Source organism: Alligator sinensis, unplaced genomic scaffold (genome assembly GCF_000455745.1).
Source record: "Alligator sinensis unplaced genomic scaffold, ASM45574v1 scaffold682_1, whole genome shotgun sequence".
Classification (NCBI taxonomy): Eukaryota; Metazoa; Chordata; order Crocodylia; family Alligatoridae; genus Alligator; species Alligator sinensis.
The window spans coordinates 1,351,769-1,379,300 of record NW_005842011.1 but is presented as its reverse complement, the minus strand read 5'-3'; the positions used below and the strand labels follow the sequence as shown (position 1 = coordinate 1,379,300).

At 41.4% G+C, this 27,532-nt stretch overlaps 1 protein-coding gene across 4 annotated transcripts in view; it reads left to right on the top strand.

Moving 5' to 3' along the window:
• The window catches only part of MAP3K4 (mitogen-activated protein kinase kinase kinase 4), a 189,340-nt gene that overhangs the window by 43,743 nt on the left and 118,065 nt on the right, over positions 1-27,532 (top strand). Inside the window, exon 1 of one of the 4 annotated variants that reach the window (XM_025202002.1) lies at positions 13,280-13,414. The exons of the other annotated variants lie outside the window; for them this stretch is intronic. The gene's annotated coding sequence lies outside the window, so the exon portion shown is untranslated. Of the gene's footprint in view, positions 1-13,279; positions 13,415-27,532 lie in introns of those variants that run through there. 4 annotated transcript variants of the gene reach the window in all.

Genomic DNA, 27,532 nt, shown 5'->3' with positions numbered 1-27,532 from the left:
TCTTCCCCCTCAGGCTCACTGCTTCCCCGCCCTTGGTCTCGGTCTTCCCCTGCATTGGACCTGGACCCGGGCGCCCACCTCCCCTCCCTTCGCTGCTGTGGCTGGGGAGGGGGGGAGCGGGCCTGGACCCCAAGCAGCAGGAGAGAAAGGGGGAGCATGCCCAGATAGGAGGGGGCATAGGGCTCTGTCCTCAAATGCTCCCCCCACCTCCTTCGCCCCCATTATTCTTGATGGGCAGCTGGCTAGTATATTGAAAAAAGCACAAATGCAAAACTTGTCTCCTTACCTCCTAACTTGCTTCTTTAGGACTTTTACAGTTCACTTCTAATCTAATGACCTCAGGCCTTGGACCAGATGTCAGTACTGAAAACAGCACACTGGGGGCTGTTTAGAGCAGGGGCGGGCAATTATTTTGGGCAGAGGGCCACTTACTGAGTTTCGGCAAGCCATCAAGGGCCGCATGACAGGCAGCCCAGGGCAGATTAATATTAATTTTCTAAATTGTTTAGGGGCCCCATGGGCCGGATAGAATGGCCTGGCAGGCTGCGTCTGGCCCCCGGGCCACATTTTACCCACCTCTGGTTTAGAGCCAGGCATTACCTCATTAAGGTAGTAGTTACTTTTTCCAGCTTTTGGGCTGGAAGAGCCAGGATTCTCATCTGATCACAGAGACTTGTAGGGTAAGCCTTTGTGGTGCAAAGTAGCCCTGTGCAGAGAGATAGCTCAGATACCAGTAGCTGTATAATTGGTGTAGGGTTGCTTGTGGGTCAGTTGGCTCTGAAGAGAAGCAGGGCAAACTAGTATGATGCTGCATCCAGGCTGATATGGCTATACTGCATCTAGTTCTGGAGCTAATGCATGCAGGGAATCATGTATGTCTGCTTGGGACTGCCCTGTGCTGTGTAGACTCTGGTATGTGAGCCAATACCTAGATGGCCTGGGGTCTTTGTGCACAGGACTGCATTGTGCTATATGGTATACCCAGAGTCCATTTATTTCTCTAAGATAAGAGCCCATGTACCCACAGACCAAAGAGATGAGGACATTGTAAATCTGTGTCATTATAGGTTAATCTTTGCCCTGTTGGCTTCCACATTGTCACTTCTTTCCCTTGCTCACAAGCATCACTGATGTTTGAAATAGCCAGTGTCTTTGCTGGAGAAGGAACCTTCAGACATTCAGTAGTTAATAGTCCAGGATATTTCCATTTTACCCACCTACCACACAGAGTCAAACTTCTTTTCCCCCTTAGCAAGCTGAGAGAGAAAGTAATCTGGAGTTCTAGTGTTCTGAGCTCTTAACTGCTGCCACCACGGCTAAGCTTTTGACTTGTCACCCCTTGTTCTGCTCAGTTACTCCAAAGACCTTGTTGATCTGGCTTGGTTAACAAATTCTTGCTTTATTACTTACCTACTTTTCACCTACAAGTTGCTTCTTTACATTTTCCAGCACAGGACAGCCCTAGTTCAGATCCCAGTTCAGTTTTTCTTTTCAGAAGCCTCTGAGTCCTGTATCCTCTGGATTTCATTAACACCTTTCTGCTCTTGATGGACTTGTTTCTAGTGTATACTAGAAACAAGTGTCCTTTTTGGTACCTTTAGTGTCCTTTTTGGTACCTTTAGTATGGCTCCAAGTAACCCATCTCTGGATGGCAAACCACAAATCTCTCCTGTGATGGTCCTCACCCAGGTGTAGGCATATGAACAAACATTTTAAGGTGGCTGGTAACACCCCAGTAGGCATCTATAGAACCCTCCAGTATTAAAAAAAAAAAACCCATTGTATGTAAAATGTCATTAGCTTTCCACATGGCCAGAAGACCAAGATCAAGCTCTTATGCATCACAGATGTATGTTCTCATTTTCCTGTACATCTCTATCGCATTCGGCACTGCTGGCCATGAGATACTGGTGTCATGGCGTAAGTGGTTTTTGGAGGGGAACCCCCAAACAGTAGCGGTAAGAGTTTGTATTTTTACTACTGTACCTGTCAATTGCAGAGTCTCATGAGGGTTAATCCTCTCTTGACTCTTATTCAATATCTGTATGCAACCACAAGGTAAATTGGTCAGAGGGCATGGAGTCAAGTGTCGGCAGGATTCAGATGACATACAAGTCTGCCTGCCCTAGTTACGTGCATTTGTGTAACAGGCTGTGCCTTCAGGGATGGCAGTGGCTCCCCTTAGGTGTCACACAGTGCCCACTCTCCTACTCTTGCTTCCCCAGTCTGATCTTACATTTTCACCTGCCACATCTTGATGTCAAAGTTAATATATTTGGGAGGCTACTTTCAGAGAACTGTAGTTTAGCTTTTGGAGCCTTGCTCATCATCATTAAGTTGCTAGTCAGCTCATCCTCACACCTTCACTTGAACAAGGTTGGTACATACCCCTTCAGGTCCTTGCACTCACCTATGCCAGTCAGGCTGCCTGCCTCTCTTGCTCTCGCCTGCTGCCAACAAGCTGCTCTTTGGAGCACATGCTCGGCTTCTAGGCTCTTCTCTGGGTAGTAGTCTCCGTTTCAGTGCTCCAGGCTGCATCCTGTGCTGTACATGCCAGGCTCCAAGCCTGACATCAAGATGCTGGCATGAGTCACTGGTCTCCCTCTCCCATGTCCCCAGCCTCACCTCACTATGCTGGGGCTTTGGAACCACCCACAAACTGAAGGGTGCTTCACTAGCACCCTCCCTGGGGCAGTCCTTGGTTTCTTCCCCTTAAGTCACCCCCAAACCTTGTGGCCTAACAAACTAGAAACAAACAGAACATGTAATTTATCTCCCTGAATACTTCTTCTGTAGAGATCCTTTTGTTGTAAGCATCTGAGCTTTAGGTCCCTGGCTTAGATTTATATGGCCCTTTCTCCTCCCCCTTCTGCTCACCTAACAGGGCCTTTGCCCTGCCCATCCCAGTTAGCTGGCTGTTAATAAGGCCCAGGTGCTGCTAACTCCCTAGTCAGCAATCCAGTCTTCTACTGCCTGCAATATGTAGGCTAGGTCCTGCAGCCTATTTAGCTGTGCCGCTTTTACCTGCTGCCTTTTGCAGCTAGTCTCCTTGTAAGGAGCCCTTGCTTTGCTAATATAATATGCTGGTAGTTTACTTTCTGCTACCCTCTTACTTTCTTCAAGTAACAGAGGGATGGGGTCTCCTGTTCATTTTGACCCTACTGCTTTCACCAGGATGGACTTGGTGCTAGGATGATATCAGTGCATAAATAAATTTTAATCCAAGTGAGACAGGCTGTATAGTGAGTAGAGGAGAGCATTTTGGAGAGCTTGCAGACAAAGGATGTTGGTCTTTTAAGTACAGATCCACAAGATCTCATTCAGTCTTCAGGTTTGGATTGTACCTTGATTCTTCAGTGATACTAAACTATTATATAGCAGCACTTGTTTTTGAGGCTTCCTACCATCTCTTTCATCTAGGACTCTGGTGTTCATGGTTTTGGCACTGTGGGCCAGATGAATTGTGTGGGACTGGTTTGCAGGTCAGATTGGGCTCGGTGCTGACTCTGGCTGGGATCGGGCTCTGGGGGCCCCTTGCCACCTCCTCCTGGCCACTGTGCACCAGGATTGAGCCCTGTGTGCTTGATCTAGTGTGCAGGGCCATGGCCTGCGGGGCTCCCCACAGATCTGTGGGCTGGATGACATGGTGCTGGGGGCTGGATCTGGCCCACAGGCTGTGAGGTTGAGCATCCCTGATAAAAGAGATTTTGGCCTCTCCTGGTGATCTGGATTCAGTAATTTATAGTTTTTTTCACCTCTTGGACAGACTCCAGTTACATAGTAATAATATAACATACCCAGGTGTGAAAATGTCCACTTTGAAAATCGAAATGACACAGCTCCTCTGCTGTCTTAGCTTTCCATGAATGGAGGAATCAAATCTCAGATCTGAGGCCCAGACCTATAAAGGTGTTTAGGCATCTGGATTAAAATTGATTTCATGGGCTGTGTACTGAAGGAGGATTTGTATAATCTCTGTTATGTTGTTGCACAGGATGGAAGGTATGGAGTGAGTGAGGCAAGGGATTGCAGGAAGAGAAAGGCTGGTTTTATGTTTGAGAGTGCTACCTGGTAGCATTCAGCTGAATTACATCCCTGCCTCTGCCTCCGTTTTAGTGTGGTGTTAGGCCATTTATTTAAACCAAGCTTTTCACAGGTGGTTTCTGCCTGTTTTTTCCTGGTTTTCTAAATTCCTACTTTGAGAGACTGGAGTTGGCAATATATATGCACACCCCTTATTGGGTATCAGGGTGTGTGTGATGCCAGTTTTAATCCAGAAAAGAAGTGTGCCCTAAGTATCAATAGTTTGGGAAGCACTGGTTTGAGGGCTATGTGGAGTACAACAATTTCCTCTGCTTCTGCTGCAGCTCCAGCTAAGGATCCATTTGTGGCTCACCAGCTGCTTCTCCTGTACTTTGTCAGAGGCTGCCTTGCAGCTGGCAAGCCAATGAAACCGACCCAGAGTTGAGAATTAATATAATCCAATATGGAGAAATTAGTTAACATTTTTCCAGCTCCAGTTTTGCTAATAACAAAGAACTGGGAGTTCTGGTGTCTGTGGCATTTTTTTTTTTCCCCTGAGAACAGAACATGAAGAGCTGCCAAAAAAGTTAAAGGTCTGTATTATTTGTACTTCTTTCTAGCTAGTGTCTCAGAATAAAAAATTCTGGGACAAAGCATATAGGCCTCAGCAACTTTTAGTTCTCTCAAGGGCAAATCAGCTTTTTTTGTGTTTTGTCCCTGCTCTGGTTTTTGATGTTGAACAGATATTTTACTTTCAACTAGGAGATACTCAAACACACTTCCATGGACTGATCAAACATCTGTTGAATATAAATAGTGATAACCATGTGCTTGGAGGGTTTTAGGGAAAGCTTGGCATAAATGTCCGAATATCAGAAGCATATGAAATAGCCTGGTGGGTCACGTAGGTCTTGGGAAACAGAAGACAGTATTTTTCTTTCTTTCTTTTTTTTAATTGAATATAATATTAACATGTAGCTCAAGATGTTTTGAATCAATAGGGCTGTGAGAAGTTTTAACAGGGAAGGAACTGATTGCAATTGGATAAATATATGTAAGACATACTATAAACAGGAACAATAGCCTCAGTGTTTTCCTGTTTGGAACGGCCCTCTTGATTTTATCAAAAGCTTTTGAGTAGGTGAGAACTATCTTCCTCTTTTTTCTAGCTGCCAAGAAAATTCCATTAATGAGAATATACTTGGCTTTAAGCCCCAGTTTAGAGGTGAAGATATTGATCTGTGTTTCCATGTGGCTTTTTACAGAAAAAAAATGTTTTCCTTTTTTGCAGAAAGTTTTGTTGGGAGCCCCCAAAGGCTCTTGGGTCTTGCAGCATGATTGGTTCATCTCTCTTAGGCAGTGTCTGCACTGGGGATTTGCAGCTCTTATGCTGCAAACAGATGTCGACTTTGTCGCCGTAAGAATTTTCATGGCGGCACAAGAGCTGAGCACACAGATGTCATAGCCCTTTGTTGCGCCACAAGTGCTTACATTTTGTGGCAGTGAACCTAGTAACAATTTGTGCTGTCTTTTTGCAGCTGACATCTGTTCACTTGTGGCTGGAGAGAGCAGGCAGCTAGTGACAGCCCTTCTCCAACTGCCTCTCTGCTTGCAGATCCCCCCAGCACTTGTCTGCAAAGCACAGAGGGGAGAACTCCCATAGGGGTCCTCCAATGCCTACAGACTAGGTGCAAGGGATTCCCTGTGCAGGGGATTTAAACACAGAGGGGGAACTCCCGTAGGCATCCCCATCTCTGAGCTTCTACCCTGTACCTGGAGTGCGGCAGCATGAGAGGCACTCCCAGTCCCAGCATGATTTTCTTGCTGCGGGGCTGGGTCAGAGTACCCTGTGCAAGCGGCTGTGGGGGGGAGGGAGGAGAATGAAACGGGATGGACACATTTATGGGTGTAGTCCTCTCAAGGCTTGCAGATGCATGTTGAGAGAAGCTTTATTTGCCTTACATGTATTTGGTGCAGCTATACCAGGGTTTGGTCTCCAGGAGCTATAATCAAATCTCTAGTGTAGACTAGCCATAATATAGTGAAGATGGAATTTAACATTTTGCTGTGGTTTGCTACTGTCAAAGTGTGCCAAGGAAAATTTTAATCGTTCTGTAACAATTTTTTTTACTGGAGATCTTTGTTTACAGCCTCCATCCTAATTCCTGCCTTTGTATATGAATGAATTTTTAGTAATTGAATATGGTTAGTCATTTTATAAAAATAAAGCCATGCTTCTGCCTGAACACTTTGTTTGCTGCTGTTACAAATGTTTTCCCCAAATTACTTTGTGCCTTTTTAGAACTTGTGAATGATCATTTTTTCTTCCTATATCAGTTTTTCAAAGTTTTTACAGTACCTTTACTTAAGCACTGTCAGCACTTACTTTAGTTTTTAATATAGTATTATAAAAATTATTCTTAAACTTCAGAGTAAAGCATAAATTCTGAAAATTAACACGTATCCTTCATTTTGGGGCATTTTCAGTGTGTTCCCTTTCCAGTATCCTCACTGTCTGGATAAAAAATGTTATTTCTATTTTAAGTGACAGTTCAGTAGAAACTGATTTCTTTCCTTCATCAAGTTATTGTTGGGAGTTCATATATGTAGGCCTAGAGACTTGATTCCTTCAAAAGCTTAATGTAAAATAAATTTAATATGCTTAATTTAAAATAAGCAAATATCAGGTCCAGTTGTTCAAAATTCTTCAGTCAATTGCTGCTGTTATTTCTTCTTGGAAACAGTGGTTGAGAAATGTTCACAAAATCAAAATGATAGGATTTGAATTTTTTTCCTGAGAATATTTTAAGTGATAAAATTAAGACGAGGGAGGATTTATTTTGGTATTATCTTTACATTCTCATGCTGCTGCTGCTGCTTTCAGCAAGTGGAAGTACAGAATAGTTACTTATACAGTTCTGTAAATGTTTTTTTCCCCTTCATTTGTCTCCTTGATTTTGTACTTTAGATACTTTATGTAGTTCATTCAGAATATCTGTCCTGTTTTGTTCTTTTGATATTCATTGCTTTAATTTCTATAGCTCTCTTTGCTCATTAGCATAGTGGATACGGTAGAATTTAGGATCGGAATTTTTTTGTTCAAACTTCTTTTTCAAAACTAGTTGCCTCTATCTTGCTTTTCAAAGCTGTCTTTTGCTAGGATTCAAGAGAAAAATCTTACATTGCTGCTGGATATTTTAGATGAAATAGGAACATTTTCAGATCTGCAGTATTTGAACATAAATTCAGATCTGAGCCCCTATTTCTATGGAATGCTATGTTCATTTTGTTTCAATGCATGTGCCAGGGTGGATTGATTTAAACAGCGGTGCTCAACCTGTTTCCCTGGCAGGCCAGATAGGCAATGCCCAGTCCATCTACGTGCTAGATCCAGCTGGTGGTCCTGATCTGACAACTGGGGTGGGCATGGCAGGCAATCTGGGCACATAGAAGAGTGTGGGGGAGTAGCCTGGCTCCAACCCAGTCCTGCAGGGGAAGGGGGGCATGCCCAGTGTGGGGAGGAAATGGCACATAACTTGGCTCCAACCTAGCCCACAGGGAAAGGAGGTGTAGTTCAGTGGTGGGGGGGAAGGGGAATGGACTGGCCCCAACCTTGCCCCATAGCTCAACCCTGATCCAGATACAGGGGGAACAGTGGTGTGGCCTAGCTCTAACCTGGCTGTGCAGGAGGGAAGTGGGCGGGCCTTGCTCGGCCCCAATCCAGATGTAGGGTGGGGGGGGTATGTATGCCTTAGTCCCAACTGGCCCCACAGGGCCTGGGGTTTGGGAATTTGGCAGGGGAGAGGGTGGTTGTATTAAGGGCCACTGTTCCTCCACTGCCAAATTTCCCAGCCTGCAGGGAGTGCTGAAGGCCAGATATGATGGCTGCACAGGCCATATTTGGTCTGTAGACTGGAGGCTGCGCACCTCTCACTTAAAGCAAGTTAATTTAAATCACTGATTTATTTTAATTTTTTTGTATATATTTTAATTTGTTGATATAAATAAATTGCAACTAAATACCGTTTTTACAGTAGATTTGGTATGTTTCCTAAGGTATACAAACTATATCTATCTATCTACACTGGATTGTCAAAAATTCTATATTAGGTCAGTGGATAATATAAAATAGTGAAATATTTTGCTCATATTTGTATCAAGCTGTGTTAAGATGGAAACTTGAATTTAATTAAAAACACACAAACCCAGCATTTCAAATTTATTAAACAAAATGTTAATTTTTGGACATGGAAACTTGTTTTTAATATCAAAGCAGTTGTAAACATGCACCAATTAATTTAGTAAACACTAGTATTAATTGTTATAGTATTAGAAACATGAACATTGGTTAGTCAATTAAAGCAATTAGTACAGGTCATCCTGGGGGAAACTTTCTAAAATGTCTAGGTGAAAGTCATTTGAGCTTAAGGTTCTACTTGCCTAATTCTCTTCAAAATGAGACTATCCTTTTTACCTAGGCTGTTTTGAAAATGTTTACCCCTTTTCAAGTTTTTAAAACTCTCAAATCTCATCCCCCTCCTCCTTTTTATTCATAGACTGAAAGAGAAAAACAAGTTTCCTGCTTTTTCAGCTACCAGTTGATTTCTTAACTTTGAACAAACCAGTTCAAACAAAGAAAATATTCTTTCTGTACCTGCAGAAAGGGCTACTGCTAGTAAAAGCTTGTTTAGCACTTAAATAAACTCTGGTTCCAGGTGCTTTGCTAGCAACATCTATCAGTTCAGTGATGTAACTTCCTTTTAAAACATCCTAAACAAACTGTACTGCTTGAATGGCTCACCTATAGCCCTGAAATGTATTATGGTTGGCATGATGGATGGATTAATAGTAAATGTCCATGTCATAGCAGCGTTTTCCTTTTCAGCAGTTAGGCATCTACCCTGGTACTTTTGTGTTAAGATCATTGACAAGAAAATGAGGTGGAGTAAGTGCTTGGTCCATCTGCTTCTTTACTGCCTGCAATTTAACTGTGCTTTTGGGTATTTCTTGCTTTCATGTTTTTTTGAAGTTCTGTCCAAATTTCAACAGCATCTGTAATACAGCAGCAATCTTTCTGTAGTTTGTCCAAGGCTATGGAAGTAATTTTTAATGTACACAATGTATCTTCTACATTTCTCTTTAGTCCAATGCTGACTCCTCTAACTGTGTTACTTCCATCAATTTTTGTCACAATTTTCTTCATCAGCATAGGCTAGTTCTTAATAAATAGTGCAAAGCAGTCAACCACTGATTCCATGGTACATCTTGCGGGCAGAATTAGCTTGGATCCCCCAGCTCTCTTTAGTGAAGCTGAAGCAAACTAGTTGTTATGAAAGAACTTTGCAATTTCAACATTTTCCTTTATTCCTGGAGTATTTAAATCTTTGGCTAAAAGATGTATCAAATTTGCACTGCACCCATATATTGTAAGTTTTAAGTTTGCTTCATTATCTTCTTTAAAGTTTCTGCTCATCTTTGCTACATTTGCAGCATTATCTGTGACAAGGCTACACACATAACATTTGATTTTTTGCTCAGTTTGTTGTAGCTTGTGCTGCTGCTACTTAAATGTTCTGCAGTTTGGGCATTTACTGACACATCCGTTTTTTTCTGAGATCTGCAGTCCTATCTTCTGTTGTCACACAAGCACATATTACTGGATCATTGTGTACATTTCTCCATCCATCAAGACTCATATTAACACTTTTCCCTTCAGTGGGTTGTTTTTTTTTGCTCACACTTCCATTTCCTTCTCACATACGGAGTGCAGAAGCCTTCCAGTAATATCTGTTCTGCTGGGTGGAGTGTAAGCTGGTCATAGTGATTGGACCATATCAGTGAAATATTTCAACAAGATGAAAGGGAGAATTTGTTATATAAATGAACCGAGCAAACTTTTCCATCTGTGTTGTCTTGCTGGACTTTGCTGGGCCCGATTATGAACTCATCCATAATTTTACTTGATAATGAAGAAAGTTTCTTCTTGGATACAAGGAATGTTTCATTGCAGTACTGCTGGTGGTACCAGCAGGTGATTCTGAAGTTGCAGATAATGCAGATGGTGCATGTTCATTATTTCATATGTCTCAGCTGGTCCCAGAAACAAAATGGTTAAAAAGTCACTCTCATACAGTATTACTTGGTGCATTGTTTACACTCATTTGAGAGAGAGAGAGAGAGAGAGAGAGAAAGATCCCTCCTACAGCTGATTTTTTTTAAAACCAGTGTTTAAATGATATAGTTTTTCCAAACCTGGTTCTATAGGGAAAATATGCAATAAATCATAAAAGTGATATTTTTATTTAAATTATTTCTTTATCAATATAAAACAACTTGAATAAATATTTTTAAACTTCATAAATTCCTTTTAAAACTTTATTCTGCACAGGATCTTTACCTAGGCCTGGTATGTTTGCTTATACTGAGCAATAAATCTAATTTCAGAAGTGCAAAGGTAATACTAAAATGTGTAATTGACAAATACTCAAACTAGCACCTCCATTAAATTTTGAACACAAACATTTTGAAATTAATAAGTAATCCACCCAAAATAACTAACATTACTGTCATAAATTTATGGGCAATTCATAAGAACAGTTAAAAACAGTAAGTTTAATAATCAGTCAGTCAGATGGCTCAGACACCTTCACATCACCATCTTTAAATTCAGTGCCTTCTAAGAAGCATTTTTTTACAGTGTTGCTTCATTTGGGCTATCAGGCCTTGCATCTTTGTTGCACTGTTTACATTTGGCATGAGTTCCTCTTTTTTCCCCAGTGACACAGTAAGTTCTTGAAAAGTATTCCCAAATAGGGTCTTTTTGTGACCTGCAGCCATGGCAGTTTTTTCCTCCAGTTTCAAAGTTGAAACTGAAATCAAGACTAGTCTACGCCCCACAGAATATTGTTCCTTTTCCCACAGTGTCTTGAGCCCAGCATTGGTCCTTCCTGTTGCGCACACTGCTCTTTACTCCACTCCCTCTCCTTCCTCCACACAAGAAATAAAAGAGCAAGACTCCTTCTCCCTGTGACATAACCCACCACACCCTTCCTTCCCCCCCACACAAAAACTCCCCAAAACAGAACCTTCTAGTAATTGAAGTTAATGTTTACAACTTTGTACCTATCCAAAGGAACCAAGAAAGGCCATTTAATTGAAGTACCCAGAACCATTTAGTAGCTGAAGGTTGGTATTTACTGGGCAGAACAGCTTTTTTTTTGTCCATGAGCTGGAGAATAAGTCTCCATTATGGGTGCAGAATTACAAATATTCATAATTTGAGATCTGACCTAATCAGAGTTGAGGTAGGGGGAATAAAACAGGAGTTGGATACCATCCAGGTGGGTTTGGTGGATAATCCTGATCAAGGAGTACCCATAATGGTGTCTGCTGGAGTCACAGTCCAGGTTCCAACACCTGTGATGACTTTGCTGATCCTTTGCATCCAGTAGTATAGACCCTGCATCCCTTGGAGGGTCAAGCCTCTAATACATGAAATATGGTGCCATATTTTTAAAGCTTGACCTCAAAAGTTAAATGCTTTCCCCCTCTCCCCCCCCCCTTTCTGAGATAGAAGAAAATCTGCCTTTAACTCTATAGAGTTTTTAGTAGAGGCTAATTTATTTAACATACTATATTTAATTTAATAAATTATATTTGATTTATACTTTAGCCTATGCTGTATTAAATTCAAATTTAATTTTATGATGGTTTATTTTTAAAAAGGAAAACTTAATTTATATATATATATATATATATGTTGTGGTTGGGTTTTTTTTTTTAATCAGGGATTTTTATCCATCCTGGCATGTGCCAACAAAAATAATGCAGTATATAGGATTTTAAAATGATGGGGAGATGGTACTTACATCCCTTTGTGCCTTGAAAATCTTCTAATTCTGTAATACAAGATGGCTTTACCCTTTAGGTGTAGGGGGGATATTTTAGCAAAATCTTTTAAAATATACTTGATGGTAATGTCTGATTTCATTAGGTAATGTGACAGCTCAGTGTGCTTGCATTGCACTTCTCTTATTTCAGGGCTGTTCAACTTCCTAGCAGCTGGGGGCCAAAGACTCACTAGGATACCAGGGAAGTCATATGCCCATGTGCCTCACCAGGGCAAGCCACAGGTCCCCCAGACCACACTTGCAGGGATGTGTCCCTCTCCACTGCTGTGCCATGTGGCGCCAGGCTCACCCTCAGTTCTGGGCCGCATTGCATGGGGGCAGGCAGCAAAAGCCAGAGGAGGGAATGGGAGCTCAGAGACTCTGGCTGCTATTGCAGCCAGAGCAACTGGAGGAGTAGCAGCCACAAGAGCCTGGGGGCTTCAGCTTAATCTTTCATGAGCTGCATGTGGCCCACCAGCCCCCAGTTGGACAGCCCTGTGTGTCTATCTTTCCCCAGGCTTCTGGTTGCTGTGCTAAGGTTGTTATCTGTACTAATCTAGTCCTCTCCTGGCTTCCACTCTGTTGCAATGGGAAAATGCTAGTTTGTATCCTTTCCTTGGCTTTTCTTTTTGGTCCTTGATGATGGTCCAGTGCCTACTTATGCTTCTGCTTCTAGCTTTGTTGTATAATAACATACTGAAATTGTCCTGATTCTTTTGGATCATTGCTGAATTTTTCCCTCAGAACATTTTATCAATAGAAAATGTGGTTGTGGAGAATCAAAATTTAGATGAGGAAGATGTCAATTTCACTGAAGTGCATTCCAAGTTTCTATCAGGAAAAAGAAATGAAACGTTTGATTGGGTCACCATTAATCTTGGAGTCTTCTGAGCCATTACATTGCCTCGTGCCTCCATTCTCCCTCTGTGCCAGACTGGTGTGGTAATATCTTCCATAAGCTCCATGATCTTGGGGTATCAGTGGTGCCAACTAGGGAATTTGAGCCACTGAGCAAAATGGGGACACAAGGCCCTGTAGCAGCTCAGGTGGATATAGATTAACATCTGCTCACAAGGAAGCCTTTCATTTGGGGACTGTTGGAGTTCAGCTTTGATCAGAAGGACTGAAAGAAAAAGGAGCCAAAGTAGAATTTATTAGAACTACTAGTTATACAAACAAATTCAATATATTGCCTTGTCCTGGACTAGAGATGAAAATAAATACTTAAAATACAGGTATTTCCTTCTGTGTGGAAATTCCATTCTTTTGATCAGCTGCTTGTTTATCAGCTTCTAAATAATAGTTGTGAAGACTTAAGGAAACTTTGGTCACTTTACTGCAGATTGGGAAAGGCTGAACACCACAGGCACTGGAAAGCTGTCTCTGGACTTAGAGAGATGACACAGCAGTGGTGAACACTTGGTTCACATTTGGAAGTTTATCTTAAGGTGGAATTTGATGCCATTGACTGGGAAGGATTCTTAATCATTCTGGATAAATGGGTGAGTGGAGTATTCAAGCCTTTTTCATAGTTACTTATCAGGGATTTTGAATAATGATTGAAATGGATAAGCTGCGTTTATAACAGGAGATTTTTAAGCATCATAGTTTTGGCTAGCTCATTTTTTGGATTTTCAAGAGGGGTATTACATTTTTATGTATATACAGTACTATATGGAAGTGAGTTAAGATAGATCTCTTACTTTACTTCTTAGTGTGTGTGGCTTCATTTATCTTGCTAGAATTTGGAGAATATTATTACTTAACTGCATGCAAGTCTTTTTCTGTTGAATACATTGGAAAAGGCCCATTATGTCATGCAGAACTTTTACTCTGCTGCATGTGGTACTTTCTGTCAGTCAGTGAGAGGAAATGTGTGGGACAAGAAGATGATTTTGCATATTGCTGATCAGCCAAGCTTCAGAAAAATTAAGCATACCCACAAAAATGAAAAAAAAAAAAAAGGAAAAGCAAGTACTGTAGTGGTAAATTGGCTACTACAAGAATGTGACTATTTTAGGTTACCATTTCTATCTAAACTTCAAAGGATGCAGAATTCTACTTTGCTCTTCTATAGCTGTGTGCCAATTTCAAAATAGTCTTAAGGAGAACCAAATTTTCTAACATTGAAGTTAAAACCAAAGTATTTAATATACAGTTGGGGATTACTAATCCATGTGTGCTCTCATTGTGTGAAAATTATTATATGATATTTGATGGATTCTTACAGTCTATTTCATGGTATAATAGTAGTTTTTCAGCAGTGTGAGCACACTTTTTAGTAAACCCACTATATGCTGCTTGCTTCTTTCTATACAGAAAGCTGGATGTGTACACGTTTTAGGAGGTCTTCTGTCCAGCACATTAAGAGTTTGTAATGAGAAAAGTACTAGTAGGGAATATTAAATTTCACAAAAATATAGAGAAACACAAGAATTGCCATGTCAGATAAGACTCAGTAGGCTAGTGATGCAAATGAAGGTACAAGTAGACAGGTATGGGATAATCTGTATCCACTTTTCCCTCCTCTTCTGGCACTGAAGGTCACACTGTTTAATCAGACTTATAAATGAGAGACTCTTTCAAATATTGAATTTACCAGGTCCTTATAAACCTTTCAAAATCTTTTTAGCATTAACTGTTACAATTCTGGATAGTATTGTTTAAAAGCATTTCCAGTCCTCCTCTGAACTTCTGCCTCAATGACTTCCAGTGGCAACAACATCTACTCTGTGCAGCATGATTTGTTTCCCTTTTGTTAGACATGAATTTGCTACATTTTTAATTTCATTGGATCCACAAAAAATTCTGACAGGCAAAACAGAAGTTTCCCAAATACCTTCTCTATATCGTTCATTATGTTGTATGTTATTCTGTTTTTTCTTATCTACTTTCTAAGGTGAACAATCCACTTTCCCTCTTTGTAAGGGTTCCCCTTATAGGTTTTTTTAAATGTTCATTCTTCAGCATCCTTTTTAAATTGAGATGACTAGTGGTGCAGATTCAGATACATCCTTACTTAAAGAAGGGAATTTTTCCATATTATTCCTTGTTCCTTGTGGATCCTAACACCTTGTTTGACCACAGCTTGATTTTGAGTGGACATCTGCATTGAAGTGTCCAAGCAATATCCCTTTCTTGAATTCATTTATAATGACAGGGTGTAGGAGGAGTATAGCTATTTTGATCACACATTGCTTTTGCTGGTTAACATTGAGCTTCATCTACCATCAGTTGCCCACTTACCTTGCTTTAGTAGTCCTTTTGGAAGTTTCGCACCATCTTCTCTAAATTTGATGAAGCTAATTCAGTCACCTGCAAATTATATTACTATTCACCCACTTTTTAAAATGAATTATTTGCAAATTCAAAGAACTTCAATCTACTAGTTGCCGTAGTTTTCCTTTGCAGAAGTGGTGCTGGCTATCATACATGATAGTCTGTCATGTATGATTTTTTCCAGGTATTTGTTTTTTTATTTTAAATAATTGTTTTAACTCACTCACTTGGCACAGTTGCAAGCTTTATTAGTTTATAATTACATGAAGCAAGTACTGTAGTGGTAAATTGGCTACCACCTTTTTAAATTTAGGGACAACAGTTGATTATACCTCCTTTTCTCCAGAACATTAGGTATATTTAATGACATGGCCTATTTTTCATAGCAGCTCTACAAATCCATCCTTGAACTGAAGTGTACAGCTTGGTAGATTTCAAGGGGGGAAAAAGTGAAATTTGACCTGTTGTATATCTGTTTTAGACAAAGCAATAGAGTACTATTTGTAACTCCTTCAGGTTGGAGGATAATACCTCAGGCATTTGCATGCCTTTTATCCAAAAATACTTCAGAGCAATGTCACTTCTCCAGTGCAGGTTAGCATAGTTCTATATTAACATTTTCATACCTGTATGGATTAGCTGAGAATGCTTCACTTTATTGTATATAGACGCTAGTTTATTCTGGTTCTTTCTTTATTGTATTTGGAATTTTGCTTTTAACATTATACAGCCCTTTTCTGTGAAGTACTGTGTTTTAATTGACCGGAGTGGAAGTGGACAGGCAGCATTTCAGCAGGCCCGAACCTATTAACTTTAGAAGATAAACATAAACAATAGTTTTTAGTGGAGACTAGAAGTACATCTCTCTCAGTTTACAAATGCAGGTTGTACGTGAACTGATTAAACCCCAACTAGAAGTTGTCTGTACAGTCCTGAACAATCAAACCCCCTCTGAAGAAAACCCAGTTCCCTTTTTAGTAGTGATCTGTGGGCTGGGTCATGTGTATAGGGAGTTTACCAAATAAATGGATAATACAGAGTAGTATATTAAGCTTATGGATGGTAATGTTCTTGATACATGCAAGCAGGTCACTCACTGAGCTTCCTTATTAAGACCAGGCAGCTCTGTATCCAAGGCTTCTAGCCAGTTTATTTTACATGGGACAGCTTTGTCCCCACAGTAAAAGAAAACAAGTAAAGGAAGCAAGCAAAACAACCCCCAAACCTGCAGTTGTTCCTGAGACCTTGGGAGGCACAACACAAGATCACAGCCACAGCAACTCCCCTGTTCCTTTGTATGCTGCTCTGGGAACTTTTTAATCCTTTTGGGAGCCCCACCCCTATTTACTGGTCATCATTTGCAACTGATTCCCCACCTTTGAATTAGGCAAACTAGCAGTCCCTAGCTAATTATGTTTCAGCCCTTGAAGGTGAACATTTCCTTACAATACTGTTCAATTGTAACTTCTACTAACAGCCCGCTTATGATGGATTATCTCAAACTTAGTTTAATTGATGATCAGCCATAGTGGCTTTTCACTTTGTTTGAAAGATAATGTTTCAGGCTGATTTTTCAGCTGTAAAGAACATCTAAATTTCAATGTGTAAGATGAGATGTAGTGTACAGTTGCTTTGTTTTATGGTAACTGAAATTAAAATAAATGTTAAAAGGGTCACATCCAAGTTCTCTCTGGTTCAGCAGAAATGGGGACTGCATGTATTCAGCTTAACAATGTGAGTTAACTCCTATAGAAAAGAACAGTAGTACAGGATCACAGTGTTGATCCTATGGAAGGGTAAGCTGACTCAGAGGCAGGGGCTTGAAAAACAGATTCTGTGGAAAATTAGTAGAGTTGGTAGCTGCAGAGTGAGCATACTGGGAGGTTGGACAGAGATAGATGGAAGGGCATCACTTTCAAGGAATGTTGAGCTGTTTACATTTCTTGCTTTTCTTCTAACTTGGCTGAGAATGCCTTACCTGGTTTACCATATGACAAATATAACTTTGGATATGTTTCTCCTTAATTCTATAATAATAAATAATAATATGAAGCATCTTGCTACACCACTGTTCCCAAACAGGAGAAAATGCCATAGCCTTTCAGTGATGTGCTAAAGGGCATAGAGTTCCTGTACCCTACTTCCCTAGTTATAGCTTAGGAGCATGGATAAAAAGACATTTTCCCCCAGCAATTTGTTTCCACTGGGCTTTGATATGAGAAAACTAGGTAAGAAGCCAAAACACTGAGGGGGAGAGAAAAAATTAGCAGCGACATTGCCCACATTTTGTACAGCTGAAATAGAAGAATAATAATAATAAAAAGTGTTTGACTTTTGGGTCTCATTTGTGTGATTACTATTGGTTTCATCAGAATAATTAATCAGGCTAACTACTATAGTGTGACCAAAAATCCAATCATCTTTCACTGGTTTAGGTTTACACATCAGCCATAAAGTTAAGGGACTTGCTGTCAAACAGCCATTTATACTTTTAAAAAGCCATCCTTTGTATCTCTCTTAATGGTTTGTAGGGTAGCTTATTGTTGCAGTATATAAATATTAACATATATAAATAATATAAAATTTGTAAATAATAACAAAGTATTTAGCAGATTTTATGGAGTCTCTGGATTGTATTTTGTTAAGATATAAAAACTTCAGGTAGGATTGTTTTAATTTGCCCTGTGTTTTTAAGAATGGTAAGGAGACTGTTAAAAGAGTGTGAACATTGGTCTTTTAGTGAAAGTATTAAAGAGGAAGGTTCTGCAGCAATTTCTAAAAATGGCAAAACTGCCGTTTTATCTAATCTACTCTGGCAGCTTGCTTTGTTCTTAAATATTCTCAAATAATAATGCTTTGTCCATAGGTGATGTGCATCATCTTGGGCTTATGGTCTCCAGTATCTCAGGAGTTCTAATGTGTTGACAATTTGTGAATTGATATTTCGTTTATAACATGCATTGCCTCAGTCTGCTAATGGTTTTGAAGATTAAGACTTAGGTCCTCAATTACAAATTGAATCATAGTAGAAGTAAATGGAATGATGGGAACACAGGCTTAATATGTTCATGACTGCTTGACTCATGGAGTATGTGAACCATTGCATTTTGAACTACATTGTAGCCCATGCATATTTTCAGCTTCAGTTAGTGAATTAGACTCATCCAATCTGAAGATCACAAAGGCATTTTTGCCTTTGTGGCCAGTTACTGTGGCCAGTTCCTCATCAGGGTGAAAGATTCAAGAGCAGGAGATGAAAAACACCTATTTAGAAATTATGGTTACCTAATCTTCCAAGTGAGGAGTCATACAAATGTTATACTGATCTGAATGGGGCTTGTATGCCTTCAAAATGGAGGAGAAATACAGTCCAAACTGGCTTTTCCATGCATTTTCCCTTTCCGGCCAGGATTGCTTTGATTTCTTGATCTGAATTTGAATGGGATGCTGCTAGTCTAAGAATTGGTCTCTTGAAGACTGTCTGACGTTTTTAGTGAAGGCTTTGTTTTCATGGTGTGGAATGTAGTTTACAGCTCAGTGCTGGTAGCTAAGCCAAGGCTGCGTCCTGTCATCCCATGTGTTGTTGAAATGGGGACAGTGTGCTTCCCTGCTGCATTTTGCAAGTAAGGGCCTCTAAGAAAGTAGAGCACTTACCCATCACTCTTGTCTGAGTCCTAAAATGGTTGGAGCCATTGTAAGGCTTTGCCATCTATCCCCACTCCATCAGTTGAACAGGTTAATAGTGTCCATTGATTCACCACCTCAAAAACTGCAGAGGTCCAGTAGAACGATTCTGGAACCTGCCTGTGTCTCTGATGCTAGAGACACTGTCCCTCTGTGCTGCATGAGCTGCTTCTGTGCTGTGTCACCCGTACAATGTGACAGCTGCAGCATGGGTGCCAAGGTGGGGGGGGTGATCTCTGCTGCCCCCCACTGCCCTGTACTGCATGGGGGTGTTCTGCCACTAGCTCCCAGAGGCCCTGATCCCTGCTGCTGCAGCTGGTGAGTGCAAGGCTTTTTTTTTAAGTGCTGGAAGGTTGGGTCCGGGTAGGGTAGCCATGGAGGCTTCTCCTGTGGCTCCCCACTAGGGCAGAGGCAGGTATAGCCAGAGGAGCCGTGGAAGAACCTACAGCCGTCTGGCTGTGCCTGCCTCTCCCCGGCCGATCCAAATCTCTGAATCAGTGCTGAATCTCCGATTCTGATTCGGTCGAATCGAATGGGGACAGTGATTTGAATCACGAAATTGGATCACTGTCCTCTGAATCGGCCAAATCCAAATCTGAATCGAATACTTCTGTATTTGCACAGGCCTACAGTTTATGGCTGTACTGCTTATCAGAGCTTTGAGCTTCTGTGAGGAGCGATGGCCGTGGGCAGTGAGGTTGATAATATAGTCTGATCAGATATAAACTTTCTTCTCCCCTCCAACTCAGTTCAGTAGAAGGCTTTTTATGCTCCAAGTCTTACTTGTCTAGTTGTCTCGTTCTTGTGAAGGGATACAGGTAAGGGACATTTCTCTCAGAATCTCAGTCCAAAGATTGTCTGTCAGTGTTAAAGACTGATAATTTTATTTTAAATAGTTGAGAACTCCTTTCTCCCCTCTCCTTGTCCCCCAGCCTTCCTGGACATGGATTTTCCCTGATATCTGGTCTTTAGTCTGTTTATGGTGCTGTCGTCTTCCTCACACAAGACTGCCCATCTTCACACTTTATCTTCTGACATCTTTGTTTCCTGAAAATCCAAGACAGATTCCAAAGGAGTATTACTGTAACACTCAATCTCTGGCATGGTTGTTTAATGATGAGGGTGATTTAAACACAATTTACTGCTTCCTCTTATACCTTTTCTTGGTTGCCTGTGGGCAGAAAATAGTTATGAGGCTCTTGATACATTTTTTAATAGCGTAACATTAGTCTAACCTCTAACTGAGCACACAGTTGGTTATCTCTGCATGCATTGTTCACGGTTGGCAATGATCTCTCTGGGCACGTCCCCATGAGTGTACATGTACATTTCCCTGGGGACAGATAGCAGTGGCTAGGGACAAGTAGCAATTGTGTTGCTGCTACTTGTCCCTGTGTGCGATTGCCCTGGGAGGTGTAGGGGAAGTCTGGGGTCAGCACCCGTGCTGACCCCAGCAGCCTTTCCTGGGGTCATGGAGTCTTCCAAAGCTGCAGCAGCAGCAATCTGGGCGCTTGGAGCCTGGCCGGCAGCCGGAGTATGGCTTTGACTGGCCAGGCTCTGATTTTGAGTGGTGCACGCTGCTGCCACATGCATCATGCCGCCTTTTTGGCACTTTTTTTAGATACCAGGATTTCCTTGTATGTAATGTTGCCTCCATGCTGCAAATACGTAGTGCAGTGAACAGATTAATGTGGTCCATGTGCATTTTGTGGCATTTCAAAAGGCTTTGAGGGGCCACAAACCACATGTTCCCACTCGTGGGGATGGAGCCTTTATGTTTGTTTTGGCTTTGTGGGTATGTGTTTCTAACGGGGAAGAATGTTAGTGTCTTAAGGTTTTAACCTATAGGCTGTTCAGAAATGTCAGGTACAAAAGGCAGAATAATCTTATTTTTGTATGCATGTTTGGGTTCTGCAATACACACAATCTTCAGTATATAATGAATAGCCTATTTTAATACCATACGAAGCAGATTAAGCATTTTTCCTGCAAGTGCACAAGGATTTCTTGCAGTTTGTATATTTAACTAGGCCTATAACAAATTCCATGTGTATGTGTAGTTTGCCACAATTGCATGACATGTTTAGCAAAAGTATTGTCCTCTTCATACTAAATGAGTATGTTTTGACCACTTGCTAAGATTCCAGCACCCAAAGATTGAGTTCAGGATTTGATTCCTTGCTTTTTACTAAATGCTTCGTAAAAGAATTGTTTATACTTTATTGCTAAGGGATTTTTTTTTCTGTTCTCCACAATTTTTCTTATTTGCTAAGGTCTCCATCGCCCACTATTGTGTGCAATAGCTGTAGACACTTATGTTCATGAATATGGCAAGTTTTGGGTGAGGGTAGAGATGAGGGTAGCTGTAGACACTTATGTTCATGAATATAGCAAGTTTTGGGTGAGGGTAGAGATCCTACTTTACCATATGACAAATATATTTCAGGATACCCTGTATAGTACTTCTTTCTCTAGAATTTAAAGGATTACTAGGGAAGAGGGTTGCATAATGCCATCTTAATACTGGGATGTAGTCCTGTACGTTTTTACAGCATATAAAAATCATGTACTTCAGCTTATTTAATTTTAACATGTTTCCCCAGTTAAGCTGTTTGGTTTTCACTCTTAGTTTCACAAAACTACCGCTAGTTGATTCTGTTCTTGAAGATGAAGTGAAGTTGTACTTAGAAGCAAGGACCCAGCATTCATGTTTTGCCACCATGACACAGTGTACTGGGCACGAAGGACTTATGGTCTGACCCAGTAAACAGCAGTTCTTATGTTTTTATATTGTTTTGTACACTCTACCAACATATAACAAAAAGATTAGTACGATAAAAGTGTTATCCGGCACCCATTGGGAATGGGAGGTGCCAGATAACAAAATATGTCGGTTAACTGAGCAGTCCAAACAGGCGTCTTTGCCTGTTCAGGCCACTGCCTCTCCCGCTGCATCCAGGGTATCGCTGGCCCTCCCACTGCATCTCTGCCCCATCTGCGGGCCCTGTGGGACAGGGAGGGGGGGCCTATGCAAACTGCTATGCCCTGGGCTGTGGGGGCTCGGCAGCGCAGGCTGCTTTGCCCCAGGCTATGGGGGCTTGGCAAAACCAGAAGTGCCATGGTCCTTCAGGTTTCGCTTTTCCCTTACAAGCCTGTATACCGGTTAATAGAGCATGCGGCTTGTAAGGTGCCGAATGGTACAGCTTTTACTGTACTACCTCAAATATCTTAGAGCTGCTAACTGTAATACTACAGTGTGTATTGTGATTAATGTTTCTAACCTAAAATAGGGTATTTCCTGTGCAAATTTTCCAGACAACACAAAACAGCATTTGAAACGCATTGGAGGACAGGAGTGCAAGCAGGAGTGCCTTCTTCCAGCTTATCTTGCTGGGTATACCACCATACTTTTGAAGTTTCCAAAACTGATCCTTTATATTCAAAGCCCTCCTTAGTAAAAGGAGATCAAACAAACAGAAAAAAACATAACCTTTCCCCCTTCAGTCTAAAACAAAATTGTGCCTTTCTCCAGGCAGTAAAATAAATCAGCGAGTGCCTTTCTCCTTTAGGCTACTGGAACTCCCAGCTTCCACAAGCTCCCTCTGTCTCCCTGCTGTTTTTCAGCTAGACCTTTTAATGTTTCCAGCAGGGAATCTGTCCAGCAGCCTGGTGCCCCGCACCTACACCTCACCAGCATACAGGGCTAGCTGTACCTTCTAAATCCTTAAAGGGTGTGCACCCTGCTATAGGGGTGCAATTCAGAAGGATCTTGATAAATTGTAAACCTAGACTAGTGACAACAGGATGAAGGTCAGTGCTAACAAATTCAAGGTGCTACACCTGGGGAAGAATAATCAAAAACCCAAATATGAGTGACAAGTAGCCAGTTGGCTGATGGCAGCACTGTGTGGAGAAGGATCTTGGGGTCTTGGTGGAGAACAGACTTGGTGTGAGTCGGTAATGTGATGCAGCCACAAAAATGGTGAATGCAGTTTTGGACCATATCAACAGGCGTATTAGGTGCAAGACACAGGAGGTGATAGTGCCACTCTCCTTGGTGCTGGTTAGGCCTCAGCTGGAGTATTGGGTGCAGTTGTGGGCTCTGCGTTTTAAAAAGGATATAGAGAAGTTAGGATCCAGAGACAGCAAAAATGATAAAGGGCTTGAAAGGCAAGCCATACAGTGAGAGATTGAGATAAATATTTACGTTCAGCTTTCAGAAAAGGCACTTTAGATGGAACATGATAGCAGTTTTCAAATAGCTGAAGGGCTGCCAAAAAGAAGAGGGAGAAACCCTACTCCCTGCAGCAGGGGAGAAAAGGTGGAATAGCAATAGCTTGAAATTGCAGTAAAATATGTTTACATTGGATATAAGGAAAAACTTATTTACTGTTAGAACAGGGAGGCAGTGGAATAGACTGCCTAAGGGTATTGTAGAATCTCCTTCATTAGAGACTTTGAAAAATATGTTGGATAAGCATTAGTCAGGGATGATATAGGAATAGCAATGCCTGGAATGTGCTGTTAAGAGCAGTAGTTGGAAGCCCACGAAACCCCACACTTGTATTACTTGGAGACCATAAGAAGAACTCTGCAGTCCAGAACAGGTAGAAATTGGAGAATGAAGCAAAGCTCCACAACTGGCTTGGTTACAAAATGGGATTGAAAAGCTAAGACCAAGGTTATGGAGGGGGTTGGATGACAGGAATGGGAGTTGTGACTTTCCAGATAGGGTGTGAGGTGTGGAGTTGTGGGTGTATCCAGGTTGCAGTGCCAAATGGAGGGTTTTTGGATGGTCAGATCGGTATGGACTGTAGGTGCCGATATGACAAGTAGCCAGTTGTCTGATGGCAGCGGTGTGGAGAAGGATCTTGGGATCTTGGTGGATCACATTCTCGGTGCAAGTCAGTAATGTGATGCAGCCACAAAAATGATGAATGTGGCAAGTGATGTTACAAGCCTGTAGATGTTAACATTGCCTGTAGCAGGAAGGGTGGTCCTCTTCCTTGGATTTTTGGGTGTAGTTTACAAGCTACTTCCTGTCTGTGCTGTGGCAGGATGCTGACAGTGACCTGCTTTACTTGTGCCAAATTAAACAGTTCTTGTGTTTTTGGGCATTTTTCCTGGTAGGTGTGAGAAGGTTGTTTGTTCCTTTCATTTGGAATAGGCGGCACAGACACTTATCCAGGGTGGTTTTAGATGGGGATGGTCCTACCTTGAGCAAGGGTTTAGATTAAATGATAGGGGTGCCCCAATAGAGATTTTGGGGGTTGATACCAATAGCCAATTTTTAAGGAGGCATATTGGCCAATACCAATCTGATTTCTGATACACAGCCTGGCAGCTTGAAGAGCTGCGTCCAGCTGGTAAGTCTGTTGTGGTGGAAGGCGAGGAGGGGAGGGAAGAGACGTGTGTGGGGGGGCAGATCAAGGCCCCTGCAGTGAGGGAGGGAGTGGGGAAGGGGCAAGCGCTACCCAGCTGGGGTGGGATGTGGGACAGAGCTGCGACTTGTCCGGGGAGGGGGAAGGTGGCTCCTGCTGCTGTATTTACCGTGAGAGGGCACGGGAGGGGGCGGGGGGGGCGCATGTCCCTGGATCTGCTCAGGGCGGGGGCTGCAGCTACCCCAAAATTCACCGTAGCCCTCCTTCCAGCACCACCACCGTCTGCCCCAAGCACAACCTGGACCACCCCCCACAACGTGTCGGGAAGAGCCCAGCCCCAGCCTGCAGCTCACCCTGCCTGTGCGCCGCGCAGATCTGGGAGCACATGCCAGCCAGTACCCTCCCCCCCCATGCCCTCCTGGGGTGCACACAGTGGCAGGAGCCACCCTCTCCTGCACCCCTCGGACAAGCTGCAGCTCTGTCTCACAGCCCACCCCACCCCACCCCAGCTGGGCAGTGCCTGCCCTAGCCCGAGCCTTACTCCTTCCTCACCATGGGGGCCTTGATTTGCACCCCCCACGCCCCTTCCCTCTCCTCCTGCCACACCAGACTTACCCGCTGCATGCAGCTCTCCAAGCTGCGGGGCTGTGCTTCTTATGGTCTCCATGCTGTGCTGTGTCTGCACGGACGCATGGACATTTATCGGCCAAATTATCGGTCACACCAGGCTGATTTCCAGTATAGTCAATTTTCTTTATATTGATGCCAATCCGATATTGGACCAATGTATCTGTGCACCTCTACTAAATGATATTCTGAGGGCCCTTTCATCCATACCCGTCTATTATTCTATTATTTTGTTTGCTTATACTGCATTCTTTTAAATTTGCATTCTTAATCCAAGTCTGTTATATTTTGCTATACATGGTACATTAAATCATTGTTGATTTTAAATTATGAGAGATTATCAGGACTTTTTTCCCCCATTTCCCCCCTGCAACTATTCTTGTCATGGATAATATGTATTTTTGCAAGAAAATTTATTTGCACCTAAATTAGGCATGGTTTGTTTAATTATAAAAATGTACCTCTGATGCAGAGACCACTTTTTACTTTCCTGTAATCTGCAGTATTAAAGACAGAACTAATAAAGCTTCATTTTTCTCATATTTTTGAAACAGAGTTGAATCAGAGTATTAGATTTGTAATTCAGTAGCCTGAGTGCTCTTAATTTGGAGGCAGTGTTAAGTAAGTCAGTGACACACCTTGTGCAGGTTTGTAGTTTTCTGAATGGAAATGACAGTGACATAGGATATATTCAGGCAGACGTTCTTCATTTGTGTGTGTTGTGTATCATTTTTGCTTCAAGAAACTGTTTACAGCAGTAGTCAGTGGCATACAGGTCTCAGTAACTGATGTAGTGTCTGCTATTTCTGGCTGCCAGAGTATAATTGCCTGATTCAAATATATTATTATGTCTTTGTGGTTGAAGCAGCTTACATCTTTTATAATGATTGCCAGCAGGCTTTTGTATGAGTTAGTGGGTGATGCTCAGTGCCAACAAGTTTGCAAGCATTGTTTGTTAGACACCTGAATTACTGTATGTAGTAAGTGCTTGACTGTTTTAACCCCTATTTGTGTGGAATGAGACTATTTCTTCAGTAGGACTGACTTCGGTTTTTTTCTTGTTATGGAAGCTAAATGTTTTCAGCAGATTGTTTCTATCCATAGAAAGAAAATCAAAGGACATTGTAAACTTAACAGCATGTCTTTGAGATTTTTGTTCAGTTTGTTTCTGTGAAATAATACATTTCTTGCCAGATGTACCCTCGTGCCTTGAGATTTGCACTTTCTTCCTTAGTAAAAAAGTAAGGTTTTACAGTTTTTAGCCCTAAAGTTGTTGTGGGAGACTTTTTTTTCAGGTTTGAACAAGAGAACTTTAAAACAAAGTTATAATTGTAGAACTATCCTTTCAAATACAACCCTTTTATCTTCAGATAATATTGTTAGTAGTACCTATGCAACCCTATCAATAGTAAAAGCAAATTTGTGTCTTCTGTTTCCTTAAGATAATGGGATTATGAAGTGTTTGTTATAAATATAAATTTCTTTGTGAAATACATCTTTCTCTGTAGCAAGATGATGAGAATGTTACTAGTCTTTCTTCATCATTTTGAGTGCAAAATGAATAAAAAAATAATATTGGTTGGGAAGAAAGGGGAGAAATATACAGACATATGTTGCCGCATTATAGATATGGTTGTGCAACAGTTTCCCATGCAGACTTCTGAAGCTTTCTTCTTTCAGGGTGCATTTTTCTTGGCTTGGTCTTTAAGCGTAATACTCCTTCTGAATATTCTTGAGGTATCACCACAAGAGCAAAGTCGAGATGATTTGAATACCTAACTAGTTGATTCTGGATTCTTTCAAGTTTTGTCTTTAGACAGAGGTTCCCAGGTTTTAATTGGTGGAATTTTTGTTTATAAATAGCTTTCTTCAAACCTTTAAACTGCCTGGTGTCCTCTCTCAGCTTAACCTTTTTTTTTTTTTTTCTTCAAAGTACAAGGTCCTAGGCATGGGAGGAAGTGAGGGTGTGCTCTGCAAAGTACTGAAAACTGGGTCCTGCATGATTTTTGGCTCCAGAGCTGTGGGGTCAGCACCTTTATTCCCTAGATGTCCTCCCACTGTCCTCTTTCAAATTCCATAGTTTGATTCTTCCTGTTATTTCTTTCTCCCTAGAGATCTTTGAAAATTCAAAAAATCTGCTCTAGGTTTTGTAGGTGAACAGGAACCATGGGCGTGATGCCTACTGTATAACTTCTCTGAGTTTTAATACCACTAGAGAGGTTAATCTGGGACCAGAAGCAGTAATTACTGTGTAAAAATACCTTCCTCATCTAAAAATTTTTTTGTGCACTGTATTTTGGAAAGATCTTTTGGATATATAACTAATTAAATTGTTAAGATCAAATATTTTGAGATAAAAGGTGGTTGAAAGAGTATTAGAAAAGTTTTTTTCAACATTTTATTAACATCTTTTTATGAAGCTTAATCTCTTCAAATGTGGGTAAAGACCATCTGCTGGCCAAAAGACAGACAGACAGGCAGTGTCTGTCTGTCTGTCTGTCTTGGGCCTTCCTTGAGAAAGTTTGAGAGGAGAGCAGAAAAAAACAGGCTTGAATGGAGGCAAGCCTCACGTTTAGTTACATATAGAGGTTCTTGCTGTGTCCTAATAAGGTTACAGATCTAAAGAATTAGATTAATCTTGGGAACAGT